General features: G+C 48.0%; 1 protein-coding gene across 1 annotated transcript in view; it reads right to left on the reverse strand.

Annotated features, from left to right (window-relative positions):
- Positions 1-20,515, reverse strand: part of LOC147120678 (contactin-associated protein-like 5) — a 1,541,569-nt gene that overhangs the window by 652,911 nt on the left and 868,143 nt on the right. The window lies entirely within an intron of this gene.

The raw sequence follows: 20,515 nt of genomic DNA on the forward strand, positions 1-20,515 counted from the left end.
GTGTCATCTAGTTAACTGAACTCAGCTGCCATCCTGAATGCTCCTGATATCTGTCCAGTGTCTCTTTCTGAAAAGTGCAGCAGTGTGTGAACATGGGGTCTGGGAGGGGAAAGATTTCTTCAGGTCGTTATAGGGTTATTTTTGGGTTGTTATGGTGCTTCTTTGGACTCTAAGGGGGAAAAATTCCGTTGATTTTCGCCCGGGTGCGGCGCCACTAAAGCCTCCCCCAAAATTCAGCGGGAGGTTAACAGCGGCGGTAACCATTAGCGCCCTGTGGCGCTGCTCCTCCGGCGATGATGTCATCGCCGTGCGCAGCGCCCTGCTCGCGCCCCGGCCGCGATCTTTGGTAGCGCCCCCTGACTTACCGCTGGACGTTATGTCCAACAGGGGCAAGGAGGCCTACCTACGGCCGGGGCGGCGCAAATTAAAAGGGAGGTGCTGGCTGGCCATTTGTGTTGCTGGCCGCCTGCCAGCACCTGCGCCCCGTTGCTGTCCCCGGCCTGCTGTGAAGCCCCGCGGAGTGCCTGCTGCGCTCCGTGAGCTCGGCACTCCTCTTGAGAGTCGGGCTCTTTTGCTGGCACTCCGATCCCTGGTGGCTCAGCTGGGCCCCGGGTCACGCTGCGCTAGGCTCCTCCCCTTTATTAAGGGGAGGAAGGCCTGCTGTACCATGGCGTGGCGTGCCGGCGCGTGTGGCACTGCGGCACATAGCGCCGCGACATTCACTCGTAGCGCCCCAAGAGGGAGGCGGGGCACTTCCAGTGGTGCCCCGCCTCCCTCTTGGGGCGCTACCAGTGAATTTCAGGAGCAGGGATGCTAACTTTTTTGGTGCGTTAAAAGTAGTGCCCTGGCGAAGTTAGCGCCCCAAAGGGGATGCGACCCAATTTTGCCCCGTTAAGGGATTCAAGGGATAGGGTAGGTAAGTGGAGTTGAGGTACTGAATGGCGGAGCAGGCTCGAAGCGCTATATGACCTACTCCTGCATCTATTTCTTATGTTCTTATGTTGCACACGGATGGAATAGGCCCTGTGGACTGGGAAATCCAGCTCCGAACCATGTAGTCAGACCTGCACCAAGAACGGCCAATAGGGTGAGGTACCAGCGGAGGGGTGACACTCAATTAATGCACCTTTTTTGCACTGAGGGCAACCTTCCAGTGGGCCCTTTAAACAAATGAGCCATGGCTTCATTTAAATATGACAATGTTTTTAAATTAACCTTAGCCTGGCTTTCCAAAGGTTTCACCTGAAATGGTCCAAAGGTAAGGTCAGTGGACGATGGAACCCCATAAAGGATTGGAGCCTTTTTAAGCCTACTTTTTCTTTATTTTAAGGTATGTTTCAGATTTCTTTTGTTGGTATTTTTATGAAAAAAAATTATTTTTAATCAATTTTTTGCGGGTTTTGTTTCCCTCTGAGCAGAATTAATATATATGTGGAACCTAAAATAGATAAAATGTTTGCTAATTCACTGGAAAGTCGACTTTAATTGAAGCATTTCCAAAACGTCAGGAAAACAGGAAAAGGTGGAAAAAATAGGAGCCCTGACAAAGGCACTCGTGCAATACAATTTTCCATGCATGCAACAAAGCCTCTCCGCAAAGAGGCCTGGGGCATTCAACAAGTCGACTTCAAGTTAATGATGGGTGTTGGTTTTGAAGTAACCCAGAGACAGTATTGCATTTATGAACTGTACAAGATAAAATAAGGCGTGCTAGGGAGAGCAGCGGACAGCACAGCCAGTTTTTTTATTTTTCGTTTATAGGATCAGGGCGTCGCCGGCAATGCCAGCATTTATTGCCCATTCTTAGTTGCCCTTGAGAAGATGGTGGTGAGCCGCCTTCTTGAACCGCTGCAGTTCGTGTGGTGAAGGTACTCCCACAGTGCTGTTAGGGAGGGAGTTCCTGGATTTTGACCCAGTGACGATGAAGGAACGGTGATATATTTCCAAGTCAGGATGGTGTGTGACTTGGAGGGGAACTTGGAGGTGGTGGTGTTCCCATGCACCTGCTGCCCTTGTCCTTCTAGGTGGAAGAGGTCGTGGGTTTGGGAGGTGCTGCCGAAGAAGCCTTGGCGAGTTGCTGCAATGCATCTTGTAGATGGTACACACTGCAGCCACGGTGCGCCGGTGGCGGAGGGAGTGAATGTTTAAGGTGGTAGATGGGGTGTCAATCATGCGAGCTACTTTGTCCTGGATGGTGTCGAGCTTCTTGTTGGAGCTGCACTCATCCAGGCAAGTGGAGAGTATTCCATCACACTCCTTACTTGTGCCTTGTAGATGGTGGAAAGGCTTTGTGGAGTCAGGAGGTGAGACACTCGCCGCAGAATACCTAGCCTCTGACCTGCTCTTGTTGCCACAGTATTTGTGTGGCTGGTCCAGTTAAGTTCCTGGTTAATGGTGACCCCCAAGATGTTGATAGTGGGGGATTCGGCGATGGTAATGCCATTGAATATCAAGGGGAGGTGGTTAGATTCTCGCTTGTTGGAGATAGTTATTGCCTGGCACTTCTGTTGCGCAAATGTTACCTGCCACTTATCAGCCCAAGCCTGAACGTCGTCCAGGTCTTGTTGCATGCGGGCATGGACTGCTTCATTATCTGTGGAGTTGCGAATGGCGCTGAACACTGTGCAGTCATCAGCGAACATCCCCATTTCTGACCTTAAGTTGGAGGGTAGGTCATTGATGAAGCAGCTGAAGATAGTTGGGCCTAGGACACTGCCCTGAGGAACTCCTGCAGCGATGTCCTGGGGCTGTGATGATTGACCTTCAACCACCACAACCCTCTTCCTTTGTGCTAGGTATGACTCCAGCCACTGGAGCGTTTTCCCCCTGATTCCCATTGACTTCAGTTTTACTAGGGTTCCTTAATGCCAGACTCGGTCAAATGCTGCCCTGATGTCAAGGACAGTCACTCTCACCTCACCTCTGGAATTCAGCTCCTTTGTCCATGTTTGGACCAAGGCTGTAATGAGGTTGGGAGCCAAGTGGTCTTGGCGGAACCCAAACTGGGCATCAGTGAGCAAGTTATTCGTGAGTGAGTGCCGCTTGATAGCACTGTCGATGACAACTTCCATCACATTGCTGATGATTGAGAGTAGACTGATGGGTTGGTAATTGGCCGGGTTGGATTTGTCCTACTTTTTGTGGACAGGATATACCTGGGCAGTTTTCCACATTGTCGGATAGATGCCAGTGTTGTAGCTGTACTGGAACAGCTTGTCTAGAGGCGCGGCCAGTTCTGGAGCACAAGTCCTCAGCACGATAGCCGGGATGTTGTCGGGGCCATCGCCTTTACTGTATCCAGTGCACTCAGCCGTTTCTTGATATCACGTGGAGTGAATCGAATTGGCTGAAGCATGGCTTCTGTGATGGTGGGGACCTCAGGAGTAGGCCGATATTGGTCATCCACTCGGCACTTCTGGCTGAAGTTGGTTGCAAACGCTTCAGCCTTGTCTTTTGCACTCACGTGCTGGGCTCCACCATCATTGAGTATGGGGATAGTCTTGGAGCCTCCTCCTCCCGTTAATTGTTTAATGGTCCACCACCATTCACAACTGGATATGGCAGGACTGCAGAGCTTTGACCTGATCCGTTGATTGTGTGATCGCTTAGCCCTGTCTATAGCATGCTGCTTCTGCTTTTTAGCATGCATGTAGTCCTGTGTTGCAGCTTCCCCAGGTTGGCACCTCATTTTTAGTTACGCCTGGTGCTGCTCCTGGCATGCTCTTCTACACTCGTTGTTGAACCAGGGTTGGTCCTCTGGCTTGGTGGTAATGATAGAGTGAGGGATATGCCGGGCCATGAGGTTACAAATTGTGGTGGAATACAATTCTGCTGCTGCTGATGGCCCACAACGTCTCATGGATGCCCAGTTTTGAGCTGCTAGATCTGTTCGAAATCTGTCCCATTTAGCACGGTGTAGTGCCACACAACACGATGGAGGGTGTTCTCAGTGTGAAGACGGGACTTCCTCTCCACAATGACTGTGCGGTGGTCATTGCTACCAATGCTGTCATGGACAGATGCATCTGCGACAGGTAGACTGGTGAGGACGAGGTCAAGTAGGTTTCTCCCTCATGTTGGTTCACTCACCACCTGTCGCAGGCCCAGACTGGCAGTTATGTCCTTCAGGACTCAGTCAGCTTGGTCAGTAGTGGTACTACCGAGCCACTCTTGGTGATAGACATTGAAGTCCCCCACCCAGAGTACATTCTGTGCCCTTGCTACTCTCAGTGCTTCTATCCAAGTGGTGGTCAACATGGAGGAGTACTGATTCATCAGCTGAGGGAGGGCGGTAGGTGGTAACCAGCAGGAGGTTTCCTTGCCCATGCTTGACCTGAAGCCATGAGACTTCATGGGGTCTGGAGTCAATGTTGAGGACTCCCAGGGCCACTCATTCCTGACTGGTGGGTCTGTCCTGCCGGTGGGACAGGACATACCCAGGGATGGTGATGGAGGAGTTTGGGACATTAGCTGAAAGAGTTGTAAATGGTAGATAGAGTCTGTACCTCGCTGAAGTGTGAAGCGCAAATGTAAAGCAATTAAATAACTGTAAGGTGAGGGTTTGCAATGGGTCATTAATAAAGGTGGAACAAGTGAACAGGCAACACCATGTAGTATGCATGGTTTGGTCATCTATCTGGTCAATTGTACTGTTGGCAGGTTCCTTAAGATGCGCCATCTTCTACTGCATCTGATCCCACGTACTCCACAAAGAGTTAACTATAGCCCTTCAAGGATTGCTTACACTCTGAATTTCTCCCTCCCCCCACCCATCTTAAGGATTGGGAGCTTGTCTATTTATGACTGAACTCAATGGACAAGAAAATGGCGTAGGGTGTAAAATGGGCTACCATTCTGCGCTGCTGGCGAAGACCAATTTTACTCCTTCGTTCTTCAACACTTGATAGGAGTGAAGTTTCAAGTAAGTGCCTGATGCTAGTAGACGATGGCCGCATTGACACCGCAACTCTCCCATTGGTATGAAGCAGTTTAAATGTTCTGAAGCTGTAAAACAAATCCAAAGCAAGAGCCCAGCATGTCTCCGGAGCGAAGCTTATTCTGTTGCACTCCGAAATCAGGTTGGGCACCAACTCCATACTTACATTATGGGCCAGAAATTCGGGTCCCCACGGGTGAGTACGTGCTGTGGCAGCTGGAGGAGGCCTAGGATCGGAATCCCACGCGGGCTCACAGCACAACGGCAGGCGCGCCAGATAAGTGCAGGTCGGGGGCTTGCACCCGCGGGAAGCCTCCGACCCGAATTTCTGGCCCTATGTCTTATTAGTGAAACCACTTGACATCTATGCTACAGCTGTGATATAAATGCTTATAAAGACTTGCATTTATATAGTGCCTTTCACGGTCTCAGGTCCCAAAGCGATTTACAGCCAATGAAGTACTTTTGAAGTGCTCAAATGTAGGGATGAAATTCCATTCACTGATGTACTTTCAAGTTGGACTTAAGATTGCTGAGTTTTGTGACAAACATCAAATAAAATGATGTACCACAAGTATATTTTTATTCCAGATTTAATTCCAGATTTATTTGCTCAGGGTAATAAAATTTCAACAATTTGCCTATCTGAAAATAACCCTAAATTGATTTCAGCTTGTGAAATATGATTTATCTTTCAAACCGTGAAGGAGCAGTAGATTTCCTTCAGGCCAATCTGACTAATATCAGCCCACAAAAGACATGTCTCCTGCGCTTTGGATCTCACTGCACGTTGGCATTTGAGGCTCCAATTACATAACTTTGCTACGGCTGCGATCATTACTTGGCCTCAGCAGGATTCGCTGTGAGAGCTGAATGTCAACACTTCTATCGTCAGGAAGGTAAGCAGGGGCCACTAGACTTTCAGCTTAAACACCTTGCATTGACATAGCGCCTGTAACGTAGTAAAACATCCCAAGGCACTTCGCAGGAGCGTAATCAAACAGAATTTGACACCGAGCCTCCCAAGGAGATGTTAGGACAGGTGTTCAACAGCTTGGTCAAAGAGGTGGGTTTTAAGGAGCCTCTGAAAGGAGGAGAGAGAGGCGGAGAAGCGCAGGGGTTTAGGGAGGGGATTCCAGAGGTCAGGGCCTAGACAGCTGAAGGCATTACCGCCAATGGTGGAGCGATTAAAATCGGGGATGCGCAAGAGGCCAGAATTGGAGGAGTGCAGAGATTTGGGAGGGTTGTAGGGCTGGAGGAGATTACACAGACAGGGAGGGGCCATGGAGGGATTTGAAAGCAAGTTTAAGAATTTTACAACATATCTGCCGCTGATTTCGCTATCAATGACTAGCTCAAACATGTTCACCTCCAGTAAATGGAGTGCCAAAAATTACTTCAAACGCTGCTTAACAATTTTCAGTGTTGTCGCCTAGTCCCTTGTTCCATCAATTTGTGCGGTCAGTTTACATTTAATTCCACATAAAAACACAAATTACCACGAGAAAAAAGCTTTGGTGCTGGATAATTGTCTGGGACAACCCTGTTTTAAATCAGGAGTAAGGAAAATTAGATCAGGTTTGATCACCCAATTAACCCAGCAAGCTACAGTCTGCAGGCTCTGGAAATACTTAGCAGAAATAGCTTCAAGACCTTCTGAACATGTCAAGATCTTCAGGAGCGAGTGAATTGACTAAAAGGATGTTTATGCTCTGTTTATTTCACAGCCCCTCCTGCCATCTTCTCTCATCTCCGGAGACGCACAGCCTCACACAACAACCGATGGACTCCTGCTGATTCTGTGAGCAAGTGCACAATCCGGTCTGGTACTGAGCCATACCAACCAGGGAGATACCAGGCTTGATCTACGCTCCTGTGCTGAGTAACCCTTGTGCTGAGGGCATGGTGGCATAATGGTTAGCACTGTTGCCTCACAGCGCCAGGGACCCGGGTTCAAATCTGGCCTCGGGTGACTGTCTGTGTGGAGTTTGCACATTCTCCCTGTGTCTGTGTGGGTTTCCTCCGGGTGCTCCGGTTTCCTCCCACAGTCCAAAGATGTGTGGGTTAGGTTGATTTGGCTATGATAAATTGACCCTTAGTGTTAGGGGATTAAATACGTGGGGTTACGGGGATAGGGTGGGATATGTGTCGGTGCAGGCTCGATGGGCCGAAATGGCCTCTATCTGCACTGTAGATTCTGTGGCAATGGTGGGATGCTTCAATTAGCCTCGGCAGAGAAGGAAAAAAATAAGTCAGCCAGAAAAAGGCACTGGAGGCTTCCGAGAGTCTAGGGCCGTACATCGGCAATGGTCAGCACACTCGGGAGAGGAAAGAAAATAGGAAGAGGAGGGTGAGGAGAGAGTGAAATTGAAGAAACATAAATAATAGACTGACTGATGATTCACTCAATCTGAAGGTTTTGAAATGTAAAGAAGTTCCTGATTAAATTTTCTACCAATATGTCTTTATCGGAGCCTGCTGTAACCTATTGGGGTTAACTGGATGATAGAACTTGGCTGAAGTGCCCTTTCTCTTGCTTTAGATCAGGAAGTCCTGATAAATTATCCAACAGCAAAGCTTTTGGGAGTCATTTCATGGAGGTTTGATATCATCTGATAATTCTCAAGTAAATTCTTTGCTGATCCAAGCATTCTTCTGAATGAATTTGTGAGCTGTTTCTCTGTATTCAAGTGTTACAAGTGACAATTGACAATGTCAAACACTCCATGCCGATAGCAGCACTTCGAGAGCGATTATAACCCTACCCACCTGGCAGAAACCGGGCGGATTGGAAGTTAAAATTGCCCAGGTCACTTACCCGCCCTCAAGCTTCCCTAATCCCACCAACCGCAAATTTCACGCAGGCATCTGGACGGGCGGCTAAGTAGCCAGTGGGGTCCTTCTTTAAATATGCAGATCAGGGTCTGATGACATCATTGGTCCCAACTGCAATTTTAACTTGGGCCTGAGTGGAGAAGCTGCTGAAGAGGGATGAGAGTTGCTGGGAAGATGAAGTGGTCAAAATAGGTTAAGTTTCTTTACTTTTACTTTGTGGGGCCAGGAAGTGCAGGAATTCCCTCTCTCCTATAAAACACTCCTGGAACCCCTTTCCCACACTTACCTGAGTGCTGGTGGAAGGTCATGGGCTGTGGATAATCTGGAGGCCAACATTCGCTTCCCGCCTGGAATGAGTGGGAACTGGACCAGCAGAAATGTTAATGAAGCCCGGGAGTGAAAATAGCCCAGGCCTTATTTATGCAGCAGCGGATGAGCTTCCACAAGAAGCTCATCACCCACCCGGCCGGTGTTAGAATTAGGGCCGGACGAAGCAAGGAATTCGCGCTAAATCTTTATAAATCGCTGGTTAGACCTCCGCTGGAGTATTGTGTCCAATTCTGAGCACCACAGTTTAGAAATGACGCCAAGACCCTGGAGAGGGTGCAGAAAAGATTTACTAGAATGGTACCAGGGATTTCAGTGATGTGGAGAGACTAGAGAAGCAGGGATTGTTCTCTTTAGAGCACAGAAATTTAAGGGGAGATTTAATAGAGGTGTTCAAAAAGCATGAGAGGTTTTGATAGAGTAGATAAGGAGAAACTGTTTCCACTGGCAGGAGGGCCGGTAAGCAGAGGACACTGGGAGAGGAAGGTAGCATCAGTCTGCACCAATACAGAGTGTGGCAATGGGATGGATTGGTGCTGTATATGTCACCAATTGGGTAAACTCAGAGTTAACCACTGAGAGGAAGTGAGCAAGAAGTCTTATGAATTGAAAAAAGAGGAAGGCAAAAAATATCATCTCATCCTAATATGGATATCAAGAGGATATCTGAAATATGTTTTCAACTATTACTTTTGATTTCACACAGTTCTTGTGTCTAAAAGCCAATGTGGGATTGCTTTTTAATAGAGATTTAGGACTCGATTTTATTAATGGAGGCGGGTTGAGGGCGGGCCCGCTGCTCGGCAGTTTTCCGACCCGCTCCGGGCAGCCGCCTCTCATCAGTTACTACTTTGCCTCGATTGGCCTCGTTACGGCCAACGTGCGGGTCCCTCCGGGCAATTGCTTGGAGGCCGTCAGTTTCTCGCCTCTGATGACGCGTTGTTTGAATGAAAATTTAAAGGGGCCATGTCCCCTTTGGAAAAAATGTCAATGGGATGGATTAGTGCTGTATTATATAGAAAGGGGAGTTGACAGTGTCTGTTCTGAACAAAATTTAACGAATGAAATTGCTGGTCGTATTATTCCAGAAAGATATTTATGATTTTCTGTATATATCAATTTATTATCTGACTATGAAATGGAAAAGATGCCAGATTTGTTCCAATCATTGGCTTATTGATATTAATGCTTTTTTCTCTTAAAGGTGCTGGCTGCTGCAGGAATGGCAGCCCCAATAACTAAGGCTGCACCCAGGTTCAATGAGGGCTCTCTCCATGCTCTTGTTGAGGGAGATAGAGGATGTCAGGAGATTCTCTTCCCTGGAAACGGAAGGAGGAGGTCTCCTCAGCAAACCAAGGCAGCTTGGCTGCAAATTGCTGAGGAAGTGAGCTCGAGGACTGTGTGCAGACGCACATGGGTTCAGTGTAGAAAAAGGTTTAATAATCTGCTGAGATCACCTAAAGTGTTGCCTCTGTGTTCTGGGAAATGGAAGTTCAAGAGTGAGGGCTCAGGGTGATTTCCATGTAGAATGTTGGTGGTGACACTGAGCACAAACCAACGTTTATTGGACAGATGATACCTGGAGTTTTGAGACTGTCGGACTTATATTCATCTCCATGTGCCAGCCACCCGTGGTTGAAGCATAAGATTACGCGACTCTGGCGTGGATGAGTGCATTACCTTGCCTGACCGTCATCAATGTGGTCACCTGCTGCTGGATTGGCCACATCCGGCCCCGGAAGGCGTCACTCCCCTTCCTCTTTCTCATCCCCCTTCCTCATCCTCTTCCTCATCCTCTTCATCTTCCTCCAAGGAGGCTGTGTGCTGAGCCACCTGTCCATCCGGCAGTACTAAGCAGCGCTGCTCTTCCTCCGAATCTGGCGACCGGGATGAGAGGATGTAAATGGTTCCCATCCCGTTGTTATAGACTTCAGTTGAGGCAAAAAGCGTGCAAGTGCACAATCAAAGTGGCCTGAAATTATCCCAATCAGTTCAAACAGCAGATGTGTGTCAGCTTGATCAGTCACAAGGTCAGTAGATTTGCAAAATCTTATCCCAAACCTCCAACAACAAAGTTGTTGCATTCAAATGCCAGCCATGTTATAGGAGTGCTTTTAAAGTTCTGCACCAATAATGACTACAGATCATGTCCTCCACCAACTCGCCTCCTTGCAGCAGGACTGTTTCTGACAAGACGGGAAACAGGAGCCAGAGGCATGAAAATGGGAAACCTCTGTCAAAATCGGATTATCAAGGCCGCTAACAGGCTCTTAACTACCTGCCCCACCGGTTGGAGTCGGGTCAGTTTGGGAGCGGCTGAACAGACACTCACGAAAATCGCATGGAGGGGGGTTGGGTGTCTGAAGCCATTTTTCCCGATTTTAGCAGCTGACACGCCTCCAAACCCGCCTCCTCAGGGCTGTTAAAATCGAGCCCTTAGTTTCTGATTGGCAGCAGGGGTTGAGACGGAGAATTCCAGCTGCCCCAGCGATGCCTCCTTGACCTGGCAGTATTTCTGGCTCCAGGATTACCACAAGGCAGGCGGGCTTCCCTGACCTCTGACAGTGAGTTGTGCCAGTCAGAGGTTGCCAATGTGTTGTGGGGTGGAAAAAGAAGCCAGAGCACTCCAAATCTTTCTTGGTGCGGCCTGTACGCGGCAGGGCTCAGTGCGCTTGCAAATGCTCCTCTTCCAGTTCTGCCTTGGTATCCCTCCACTAGCCTCCGAATCCCAGATGCCAGGGCATAGCAGACAACACCTTTAACCCATGTTCCTGCAGTGCAAATGGCTGGAAACACGGTGGAAAATTCCATATGGTCAAAAAATGCCTGGAATTCTCTTCCTAAACCTCTCCGCCTCTCTACCTCTCTCTCTTTTTTAAAGAAGCTACCTCTGTCCTAATATCTCCTTATGTGGCTCGGTCTTTTGTTTGATATCGCTCCTGTGAAGCGCCTTGGGATGTTTTACTATGATAAAGGAGCTATATAAATACAAGTTGTTGTGGTGGTTCTCGTAAACCAGATTGTTGTTGTTTTAATAAATCTTTAATAAACATTTATCCCCCCTTTTTGCTAGGCTCACTTTTCCAAACATATTTCCACGTCAAAACAAGAGTAGAGATCAGTCCATTAGCATTTTGTGCCAGTCTACCTCCCAGTTTACTCATATACATTTTTTTTTTACTTGTACTAGGGTACGATAGCATTGTGGGTTATGTTACTGGACCCATAACCCAGACTAATCCTCGACTAATAATCCATAGAATGTAAATTCAAATCCCATCATGACAGTTTGAGAACCCGAATTCGGTATTTAAAACAAAATCTGGAAATTAAAGTAAGACCGTGAAGCTTTCGGATTGTTGTAGGGAAGGAGAAGGAAATTTGCCAGCCAATATTCCATCTTATTTATTTTTATCGGTGCACGGGCCTTTTAACAGGCTGCATGGCCCATTCATATTTCCGTGCATGCGCGTTTCTTCCCCCATACAAAAAGCCGATGAGCGGCCTGCGCGGGACCTCAAGACCGGGAACGGGGACATTGCTGCCGCCCTTACCCAGTCTGACCTATATGTGACTCCAGTCCCCACGCCAATGTAGTTGACTCTTAACTGTCCTCCGTTGTATCGCCACCTTCTCGGGGGCAACTGAGGATGGGGGCAATAAATGTTTGCTTGCCTTGCCAGCAATGCCCACATCTCGAGAATGAGTTTAACACAACATTTTCAGAGTAAGACACATAGGAGAGGCTGTGAGGATGGGAATGGAACATTAGAGAATTTTACTTTAGTGTTATGGAGGGCGCTGTTCCAAGGTTAAGTCTGAACTGCATTCTTGGGAGAAAGGAGAGGCAGTTTTTCACCCAACCCAACATAAACCAGGTGTAAACACTGGCTGCCAAAAGTGGGAAAACAAGTCTCATTCCCTCATTGACATCCTTCACTTTGACGAGTGTAAAAGGTATAATTGGGAGCTTTTCATTTTCATCTTTGTGAGCACTAAGTGTGCTGTACAATCCAGATTCAGATAACATGGTGCGGCACTGACATTGCATGTCCCGCTTGTTGCTGCTTATGTGCAATGAGAAAATATAAAGGGCTCAGACATAAATTAGATTAAATCTCTACTGTGATGGCTGTTCACATCCTTCTGTGCAGCCATAGAAGAGTCTCAAAATGACTATAGGTCATAGAAAATTGGGGGGGGGGAATTATATTGTTGAACTCAAATGGATATGTAATGTTACTTTGTTATTTTAAAAAGAACTACATTTAATAGTATATTTTTTATCTATCTATTAATCTGTAAAGATTTTTTTTACATTATTGTACCATCACTAGAATGAGAAAATATATTTGAGCTTGGTTTTGGATAATAGAGGCAGCACTGCACAGTTGAATGCATACTTGCCTTTGACTTGCCGTTAATGAGCATTTGTTTTGATGCCATTTCTTTGATGGTTTCATTCTGATTTTTCTTCCTAAACTGCTCATACTAAGATAGCTCCTGTTCTGGAGCATTCCCATCAAGCCTTTCACCGGTTTATGTGTGGAAAATATCCGACAGTAAAAGTTGAGAGAGAAAGCTATCAGAAGAACTATGTCATGCGGATGGGCCTTAAAGTCATCGGTTTACTCCAAAACCTTATCCGAATATGTATGTTATCCTGGAGATAAGGATGGAGGGACTTGGGGGGCGGGGCACGTTGGGGGTGGTGTTGGGGGGTGGGGGAGGGCAACAGGAAGAGCGGGAAATCAGAAAGAGCTTAGGTCCTGGTCACTGCCTGCATGTGAATGTTGGGCAAGGAGAGGACTGGTCTTTGTGATGAAATATTCCATTCATCACTGCCTGTGACTGTGGTTGGTTTCAGGTTTCAGTTCCCTTACCTCAGTTCCGTCTCCTCACCATTGTATTGTATATTGTAATGTATTGTGTGTAGGGCTCCGCCCATACCTGGCACCTATGTAAGCAAGCTCAGTCTGGCCTCATATCCAGTACTGCAGACCTCCAGATGGAAGATACCTCTCTCCACTGCGTGTTACCTTCTAAGTTAATAAAAGCCTTGTTTTGTTTCGCTAACATCGAGTCTCGGAATTATTGAGGCACATCAATCTTAGTTATCATCACCCCATGATCGAGGAGCCTGCTGACACTCATTGCCTGGACTCTGTTCAATGGCCACTTGAGTGAAGTATAAACACGGTAAAACTGCGCCAACTCATCACTGCAAACCATGCAGTGGGCACAAGGACAACGATCGTATGGGATAACCTGACTCCATTGTTTATTTCTAGATGTCCTGTGGCGTTGCTCACAGTCAGTCGCGAGAAAATCAGTGCCTTTTCCCTTCCCCCCCACCCCCCATCCCCCCCTCCCCCCCGTCCACCCGCAATTGTCTCCACTCTGATCTTCCACTCTCACAAGAGTCCTCCTGCGCCATTCGCTGATGCCACCTGTTTAACAGTTAGGTGAGCGGTTGTCTCTGGGCAGTGAGACAAGGTTGGTGATGGAAGTCGCATGAAGAGTGATGGGGACAGGTGGCTTGGCATTTTTTTTGAGGGATTCAGTGGAAAATAAACTTCGCCCTGCCTAAGCTCCAGCTCCTTTATTGCCCTGTCCTGTGTCCTGCCTGTCTTTCCCCTTTGCCCCTGCACGCCAATGTTCTCCCCATCCATCCCTTTATACCATTAATCCTGTCCCTTTCCCCACACCTTGTTCCACTGTCTCCTCCTCTCCCCACATTCACTTCCAATGCCACTTTCCCCCATTCCATCCTCTCCTTTCCCAGCCTTTCCATACCCCATCCCTTCCCTACTTTCCCCTACTCTCCGCCTGTGGCCATCCCTTCCCTCCACCGCCACCTTCCCTGCAAACCCCCCCAAGTTTGCTGCTTTACCTTCACCAGTTCTTGTCTCTTTGCATTTAAAAGTGATTATTCTTTTAAAGTCATCATATATGCTGTCAAGCATAATAAATGCTTATGAACACAAAGAACTAGGAAACCATTGAAGGTAATGTTAAGTCTGTGTGTCCCAGTTATGCTTATTATAAATCACTGGACACAGACCACAAGAATAACTTTTAACAGGTCTTTACTATTCGGAGGTCAGGGCTGAACTGCCCAGCAAATCCCTACACAACGTTTATATACCGGTGTGGTCACCACCGGTATTACAGTATACAGCAGCCAAGAGAAAGTAGTACATCTCTTAAGGTGGAACAGGTTACATACACCACAATCCTCCCTTTTTAGCTTAACAGTTATATCCCCATTTAACATAACATAATAACATATAGATATATATATATACAACTTCATGCAAAACAGTTCAAAGATTCAGTCTCTGAGGAGGCCTCCTGATTCGAGTTGGATAACGCCTTTCAGGGGTCTCTGATTCTCGTTGCTGGGGTGACTCATCTAGTTGATCTCTTATGGATTGGACATCATCCTCAGGTACATTCACTTCTGAGGTAGATGCTTCAGGTTCACTAACTTCTTCCACGGTTGTCTCTGCCGTGACCCTGGGTTCGACCCTTGTTCTCGATTCTACCAGTTGGTCAGCATGACGCCGTATTACATTTTCACCAATATCTACCGTGTACATCAGGGGTCCTTGTCTGGCCCGAATTGTTCCAGATTGCCATTTCTCGTTTTTATAGTCCCGGGCTAACACTGGTTGTCCTATTTCGAAACTCCGAGTGGTCTTGTTATTTATATGCTGGAACTGTTTGTTTTCAACTTCCCTCCGCACATTTGGTTTTAACAAGTCCAACCTGGACCGCAACCTCCTGTTGTAGAACATCATGGCAGGACTTTGGTTTGTCACTGCATGAGTGGCGTTTCGATATGCCAGTAGGAATTTGTCCACCTTGTGTTGTAGTGGAATCTGATCTTCGCTCATGGCCTTTATTGCTTTTTTGAACGTTTGTACAAATCTCTCGGCCAACCCGTTTGTAGCCGGATGATATGGGGCAGAGGTATAATGTTTCACCCCATTCTTCTTCATGAATTTCTGGAATTCTTCTGACACGAACTGCGGTCCGTTGTCTGAACATATTTGTTCTGGCAATCCATTTCTTGCAAATATCGTTCTTAGCACCGCGATCGTCTTTTCCGAGGTAGCGGTAGTCATCTTAATCACTTCTGGCCATTTAGAATGTGCGTCCACTGCAATTAAAAACATGGAGTCCATGAATGGACCAGCAAAGTCAATATGTACACGTTGCCATGGGGTTGAAGGCCATTCCCATGGATGCAGCGGTGCAATCGGAGGTGCATTTTGCACTTTTTGGCACCCTGAGCAGCTTTTCGTCAGATCCTCTATCTGTTGGTTGATACCCGGCCACCACACATAAGCCCTAGCAAGGCTTTTCATCTTGACTCCCCCCAGATGACCTTCATGCAGTTCCTTTAGAACTCTCTCTCTTAACTTAGGAAGAATAATCACCCTTGTTCCATACATCAATGTTCCTTGACAGACGGACAGCTGTTCTCGTCTTGCTGAGGATGCCGGTAACAGTGGATCACCATGTGCTGGCCATCCCTTCACTGTCACTTCGTAGACCCGGGACAGTGTCGGGTCGTTCCTGGTTTCTCTTTCAATACTTGCATTGGTGACTGGTAAACATTCGATGATGGTCGAGTGAAATAACTCAACAGGGTCAACCGTCGGTGCCTCCTCCTTTGTAGGTAGTGGCAGGCGCGACAGCCCATCAGCATTACCATGCTGCTTTGTACCTTTGAATTCGATCTGATATTGGTGTGCCCCTAGGAAAAGGGACCATCTCTGGAGTCTCTGTGCTGTCATCACCGAAACACCCTTCTTAGGGTTAAAAATGGATACCAATGGCTGGTGGTCTGTCAGAAGCGTAAACTTTTGACCCTGCAGGTAATGATTAAACTTCTTTACTCCCCACACAAGGCTGAGAGCCTCCCTATCTATCTGAGCATAGTTGCGCTCAGCGGAGGTCAATGATCTGGATGCGAACGCAACTGGCCTCTCCAGGCCATTTGGCAACTTGTGTGAGAGTACTGCCCCAATACCATATGGAGAAGCATCACAAGCCAAACGAATAGGCAGCGTTGGGTTGAAGTGAGCCAACACTTCCTCTGAGGTGATCAATGCCTTGCTTTTGCGAAAGGCCCTCTTACAGTCCTTGCTCCACTTCCATGGTACTCCCTTCTGCAAAAGAGCGTTCAGCGGGTGCAGCACCGTGGATAAATTTGGCAGAAACTTATGGTAATAGTTAATCAACCCTAGGAACGACCTCAACTGGGATACATTATCTGGAGCGGGAGCCTTCACAACAGCTTTGATCTTGTCAGGAGACTTATGAAGCCCCTCCTGGTCAATGACATGACCACAGTACGAGATCCGCTTCTGAAAGAACTCACATTTCTGGCGATTAACTCTAAGTCCATATTCTTTCAATCTGGTGAGCACCAGTTCCAAATTTGCAAGGTGTTCCTCGTCATCATCTCCTGTAATCAGAATATCGTCCAGGTAACATTGTGTGCCTGGAATTCCCTATAATACCTGCTCCATGGCCCTCTGCCAAATTGCTGGAGCCGATGCCACTCCAAAAACCAGTCTATTATACCGGTACAAGCCTCTATGCGTGTTGATCGTGAGATACTGGCGTGACTCTTCCTCAACTTCCATCTGTAAGTACGCCTGCGCCAGGTCTATCTTGGTGAAGTGTTTCCCGCCAGACAACGAAGCGAAGATATCCTCAATCCGCGGAAGCGGATACTGCACCGTGTGAAACACCGGATTAACAGTGACCTTGAAATCTCCACAGATGCGAACCTTCCCCGGTTCCCCCAGCTTGTTGCTCGATGAACGCATCATGACGGGAACAATGGGCGTGGCCCACTCACTCCAGGCTACCTTAGACAGTACTCCTGAATGTTCTAGCCCTTCCAGCTCAGCTTCCACAGCAGGTCGTATCGCATAAGGTACCGGTCTGGCTTTGAAAAATTTCGGGTTTGCATGTTCTTCAACCTTGATGTTTGCCGTAATTCCTCTCAGTGTTCCCAGTCCTTGTTGGAACACCTCTTTAGCATCGTCCAATATTCTGGACAATCGTTTAGGTTTGACATCTTTTTTACCGGAATCTACCGTTAGTGCTTTTAAGGAATGCCAGTCCATATTTATTTTCCTAATCCACTCCCGTCCCAGTAGTGGTGGACCTCCCTCAGGTAGCACATATAAGTCCATTCCTCGGCTTTCTTTGCCCTTGTGGACCACCTTTACCTCTATCTTCCCGATGGGGTATACTCTTTGCCCCGTGTATGTTTTCAATACAATCTCCGTATCCCGTAGGGGAATATGTGGGAATAACCTTTTGTAATCTTGCTTATTCATGACCGTCAATGCCGATCCAGTGTCCAATTCCATCTTCACTTGGACTCCTGCTATCTGAAGTGTGACCCAGATTGTTTGGAGGTCTGCTTCATTACCAACATTGTGTACTCTTAGACTACCCAGTTCATTACTGCTGGAGTCTGAATTTGACTTCTGTTCGTTCGAACTGTTCTCTGTCACCTTGTGTACCTTTCTGTACTTTTCCTGCAGTAACTTTTTGTTGCTGGTCTTCTTTCCTGACCGGCATACTTTAGCTATGTGACCAAGCCTGCCACATTTTCTGCATTCCTGATTTTTGAACCAGCACTGGTTCTGATCGCGCGTTGCCTTTCCACAACGATAACATTTTACTGTACCCAAGACCATTTGATTGGTGCTGAGTTCCGGTGACCGTAGCTGCATTTCCGCAGTGCCTCTCGCTGCGGCTTCGTGCGATGCTGCAATAGTGACAGCTTTATCAAACGTAAGATCATTCTCCTCAAGCAGTCGCTTTTGTGTTCCTTCTTTTAACAATCCACACACAAATTTATCTCTCAGCGCATCTGCTAGTCCTGTTCCAAACTGACAGTACTTTGATAGCTTACGCAGTTCAATTAAAAATTCAGCGTTGCTTTCGTCTTTCAGCTGCGTTCTTCTGTAAAATTTAAATCGTTCCGCTATCATCAGCGGCGTGGGGTTTAAATGATTTTTCAGGACAGTAACAATATTCGCGAAAGTCTGATCCGCCGGTTTATCTGGTGATAGAAGGTGCTTCAATAGCCCGTATGTCTTCGCACCCATTGAGCTTAATAAGGTTAGTGCTTTCTCATCATCTGGTACCTTATTTGCTTTACAATAAACTTCCATGCGTTCTACATACGTGGTCCAATCTTCGATATCGCTATCAAAGGTATTAATGTTCCCATGTTTAGGCATCCTTGCAAGTTTTTAAATTTTTCTTTTTCTCAAAATGGCGGCTTCCCGCGCTTGTCTTCTTCCCCCGCCTACTAAAATGGCGGCTTCCCGCGCTTGGCGGTCTTTCCCGCGCTCGTCTTCTTCCCCCGCCGACTACAATGGCGGATTCCCGCGTTTGCCTTCTTCCCCCGCTGGCTGCAATGGCGATTGCCATGCTGCTGCCGTTCTCGCCTCCCCAGCGGTTCTCAATTCCCCGACGCTACTTTTACTCCCCCGCGGTTCCCGTGGGCATTCACGCTTCCCCTGCTGTTGCGCCTCTCAGCCCCGCATGCAGGCCGGTCCTTTACACCGGCTGCGTTTGAGTTCTCCGCGGCTCTCGTGCCTTAAGCTGCCCCAGTCGCTGCGCCTCTCGGCCTCGATTGCAGCCCGGCCCTTTTCACCGGCCGTGGTTGAGTTCTCCGCCCTTTTTCCTCCGTTTTCCCTCCCCCACTCCACAGTCAACGCGGCCAACTTTCTGCTCGTGTCGCTGATCAGCTTACCCACCACCGTGGTAGAAGGGATGATCACTGCCTGTCGCTGATGGAGGGCTTCGTGGTCAGAATTTTTCTTTTTAACCCGGGTTCTCGATGCCTCCCGTGCGATGGTGCTCAGCAGGATGATGAGGGCGGATGCCTCTTCTCGACGCCCGTCCTGAGGACGAAGCTGCCTTGGATGTAAAACTGCCGCAGGGTAAGATCGGACTCGTCGCCACTGTTAAGTCTGTGTGTCCCAGTTATGCTTATTATAATTCACTGGACACAGACCACAAGAATAACTTTTAACAGGTCTTTACTATTCGGAGGTCAGGGCTGAACTGCCCAGCAAATCCCTACACAACGTTTATATACCGGTGTGGTCACCACCGGTATTACAGTATACAGCAGCCAAGAGAAAGTAGTACATCTCTTAAGGTAGTTCTCTTAAGGTGGAACAGGTTACATACACCACAGGTAAGATGGTAGATTGGAGAGGGTGGGGTCTTTGAAGGACAGCTGAAACACAATGTCGAAGGCTTGATCATGTTGGGGAAGGGGGAGGGGAATGATGATGTGTGTGGGTTGGTAGATTCAAGAAAGAGCAGGGGGATGTTGCAAACTGGCAGGGGGGCAAAGTGCGGCCAAAACTAGTTACTTAAAGGCAAGGGATGGCGGGGGCTCCAGTGAGTGGTGAGACAATGCAGGGACCCCTTAGAAACAAATTAATTTTTCAAAGTTTTGAATTACATTCAAAATTTCTTTTTGAACATCTACCTTTAGGGTGTAGTGCCTGAAGTTGTCCACCCCAAGCTTGGCTGGTCCAGTTTCACACAGCCTACCCTGCGGCCTGTCATTGGCCTGATCCGATTCCAGTCAGTTATTGTCAGACTCGCTTGCTGAACTCACCTGCCCAGTCCTATTCTCGCCGTGGCTTGCTCGCCCTCCTTTGGCTTGCTGTGTGAACTCTATTTGCCGCCAGTCTACTGACCACGATGAGATATCTTTTCTGAAGCCAGTATAACCTTCTGATACAATCATAGAAGCAGCAGAAGGCCATTCAGCCCCTTGAGCCTGCTCCGCCATTCAGTTAGATCATGGCTGACCTGTACCTCATCTCCGTTTACCCGCTTTAGTTCCACATCCATTGATATCCTTACCCAACAAAAAGCTATTCATCTCAGGCAGGAAAGCTCCAATTGTCCCCCAGCATCCGCAGCCTTTCAGGGGGAGGGAATTTCCAGATCTGTACAATTCATAGCACCATAGGCACGTTAAAAAGACAATGCCCGTTTCCTGGCATTGGCAGCCAGTGCGGCCGGCATGCGGCAGGCCAAGGACGGGGGAGGAAGCAGGAGCAGGACTGGGAGCAGCAGGGGGCAGCTATGGAGCGCGGCTCTGCAGGGCTAGCCTAACCGGGAGTGGATCCGCAACCCGGCGGCGGCGGTCGGGGGGGGATGCAGCCAAAGTCGCGGTAAGCAGGAGCACGGGAGAGCCACCCGTGAAGAAAGTAATCAAATGCATCGAGGACTCCAGCACAGGCCAGTTGGCTGTGGGTGGAACTGGGAACTGCTGTTGGTGAGGCAACAGCACCACCTAACAGTGGGAGGCCCGCAAGGAAACTAACGGTAAGTACTGAAAATGGT

This window comes from Somniosus microcephalus, chromosome 4 (assembly GCF_052327205.1).
Source record: "Somniosus microcephalus isolate GS21.2 chromosome 4, FLI_Smic_1.0, whole genome shotgun sequence".
NCBI lineage: Eukaryota > Metazoa > Chordata > Chondrichthyes > Squaliformes > Somniosidae > Somniosus > Somniosus microcephalus.